This window comes from Zingiber officinale, chromosome 7B, assembly GCF_018446385.1.
Source record: "Zingiber officinale cultivar Zhangliang chromosome 7B, Zo_v1.1, whole genome shotgun sequence".
Lineage (NCBI taxonomy): Eukaryota > Viridiplantae > Streptophyta > Magnoliopsida > Zingiberales > Zingiberaceae > Zingiber > Zingiber officinale.
This window is the reverse complement of record NC_055999.1, coordinates 29649195-29652237: the sequence shown is the minus strand read 5'-3', so window position 1 is coordinate 29652237 and position 3043 is coordinate 29649195. Positions and strand designations below refer to the sequence as shown.

The 3043-nt window shown below is 36.1% G+C and overlaps 1 pseudogene; it reads left to right on the top strand.

The window, feature by feature from the left end:
* The first annotated feature begins 1995 nt into the window (after nt 1-1995).
* On the top strand, nt 1996-2822 carry LOC122004279 (annotated as a pseudogene).
* The last annotated feature ends 221 nt before the right edge of the window (nt 2823-3043 follow it).

Below are 3043 nucleotides of genomic sequence, written 5' to 3'. Positions count from 1 at the left end.
GACAGTAATAATAGATGTCTCAAAATTTTACATGGAGACATTAACTTTAAGATAGTATTTAAGATTTTGTCTCAAATTCAACTAAATAAGACACCTAATGTAACATACCAAAAATGTAAATAAGGATATACTAACTAAAATTTCATTATTTTAAGGAAAATAAATATAATCCAGTATATAATTTATTAGGAAATAAGTTTATATGAATTTAAGATATTTACTAGATTTTTTCTGGATTTTAAAGGAATTATTTTATATTTTAAAGGTTAAAATTGGATAAAAGATAAACACCGTTTGTAATACCTAATTAAGTGAGGAGTTAATTAAATATATATATAATACCTAAGTTTAGAGCTAAACCTTGGTTTTAATTGCCTAAGGGAATTCCGCCGCTCACCTCTCACGGAATCCCCAATCCTCTTCCTCTCAACTTCACCGCCGCAACCCAAGCTCTCGATTCGGGCCGAGATCTTGGCTGATTGTTGACGCCACGCCGACGATCTCCTCTGTGGACAAGCCTTCCTCTCCGTCGCGTCGTCTTGTGGCTAAGGCTCCCGGCAGTGGCAAAAGAAGGAGAAGGCAAGTACATCCTCTATGATGATATGGGATCAATGAGGTAAAGGATAGGTAGCTAGGTAGGTTGATAAACTTGCCAACAAAGTCCGATTGATGGATTGTGTTAGGGATCGATTTCTTTCCGCATTGTTCTTGATTCATCTTGAGGTTCCGTTGGTGTTCTTGCTTGGTTCGCATTGCTTCTGGATTTTTTTGCCAGCGCATTCTGTGGTGATGAGTTCGATTTTTCCCAGAGTGTTCTGCTCATGGTTCTTCTGGTGTCCGATGGGTTGTGATTGAGTTTGGATTCGATTTCTTATGTGAAGTGGATGTTACGAGTTTACTGTGTCACACTTGTTTGCTTAAATGCTTGACTAAGATATCGATTGGTAGAATGAGTTGTGATCGAGCTTTTGTGAAGTTCTAGATTCGGTTTGAGATTTCTGTCAGGTCTTGATTTCGGATTGGGTTTCCATGAGGTTTTTGCTATGGTTTGTGGTTTTGATTGGTTTCTTCTTGTCAATTTGAGCTTGGAATCCAGATTTTGGTAGCCTTGATTAGTTGCAATGATGTTAAATTTGTTTTTGTGCATCTGGAAGTTTTGGAAAAGGTCGTTGGGATTTTTATAGGGCCTGTTGATGATCTTGCTGCATTCCTTTTTGTTTTCGAGAACACTGGATGAAATTGGGCTTTGATATGGAATTACCTTTCGAGATTGTTCTGTTCCTTTGTTGTGGTTTTTGATTTCTGTTTTGGTTCTTGATGCTGTCCATTTGTGTTTGGTAAAGATTGGACGAAATGGGAATGTTATGGGACTTCCCTGCATCGTTGTTTTTCTATACCCAAGCAGCTGTGGATTTCAGTTTTCTTAGTTACCCTTAAGTGTTCTTCAATTGAGTTGGTATTGGGTTTCCTCTTCCTGGCAGTAACAAAGATGAGGGGTTTTTCTTTCAATGGTGTGCACATCTTCTAGTTAGCTAAATTTTATTCCATGATAGCTAAACTTGGGTAGTTGTGATCCATCAATCTGTGAAATTTGAACATTATTGCACTATTGAAGTTTAATGTAGTTGCTTCACCTAACTGCTTAGGAGGTGTAGAATTATGGAAGAACTAGAGCTGTAGTCCTTATTTATTATGCATGAGTCCTTATTATTCGTTAGTTATCCTATGTTATACATGATTTATGAATTGTTGTGAATACAGAATGAATTGAATGTATTATTGTTATAGGTATAACATGGATTGAGCATATTTTCTTATGTGGCTAATTGGATGGGTATGAGCATATGTGGTGAAAGTACGGGTTGGGTGCCCCAGGATGAGCTCCGGAAGGGCCCTTCCAAATATGACTGATACTGTAACTTATGACTGATATTGTTATTTATTGTTAGCTTCGGCTATATGACTGCATGTTCTCTAGGAGGTACCTCTAGGGTCATGGGACTGTTTGACTGGTTCTATTAGTGGTTACTGGATATGTGACATACTCACCCCTATTAGCTATGTAGGATATTTCACATATTGCATTTTTCCTTTGTTCTACTGTATTAGAGTTATGTTTCATGTTGGTGGGAAGCTTAAACTGAAAGGAAAAGCATTGGATGTGAAGGGAGGTGGCGTGAAAAAGAAGAAGAAGCATTGCTATGAAATAGATTCCAAGACTGAAAACCAGGAACTTACAGAAGGTAGATTCTTACTATTTTTTTTCTCTAGAAAATATTTTATAATCATACCAAGCAATTTCAAGATTATTCTGTCCTACCTTGGCCTTTCATGAGATGTTCTTGTTTTCTGATGCTTATTAAAATCAACTTTATTTGAGAAGGGATGTAACAATTTTTTAAGATTGCTTATGGTATCATACAGGTGGGAGTTCTAGATTATCAACTGATCCAATTGAAGTCCTCACTGAAGCCGAGAAGGCTGGGTCTGAAGGACAAGCCCCATCAGTCGATGATCACTTGACTCAAGCAGAAAGGCGATATATTGAATAGAGGGAGAGGATTAATGCGAAAAAGCTAGCAAAGATATCAAACAAGTCTCACCGTGATCGCATCCAGGATTTCAATCAGTATCTGGCAAATCTCAGTGAGCATTATGACATTCCAATGGTGGGTCCGAGTTAACTATATGGTACTATCTTGAACGAACTACTAGATTTAGAAATCAAAAGGTATCTTTACTTTATTTAAATAATTGACTTTTATAATAAATTTTGATAGTTTTGTGATACGTACATTATTTTTTATTTAGGTTACAGATAATATTATTTCACATGAACAAGGATTGGATAACCAACAGGTACATTGGTAGTTGTTTTCATAAGATTTTTTTTTAGTTTTATTAACAATTTTGGTGATGTAGTAGTGTACATATTTTTAAGCTGTAGATAAATTTATTTTACAGGTGCAACAACTTGAAAGGTACAAAGATATTGACAAACACATAGACCATCATTTCTTATTACGGGATGAAAAGGTTTGTT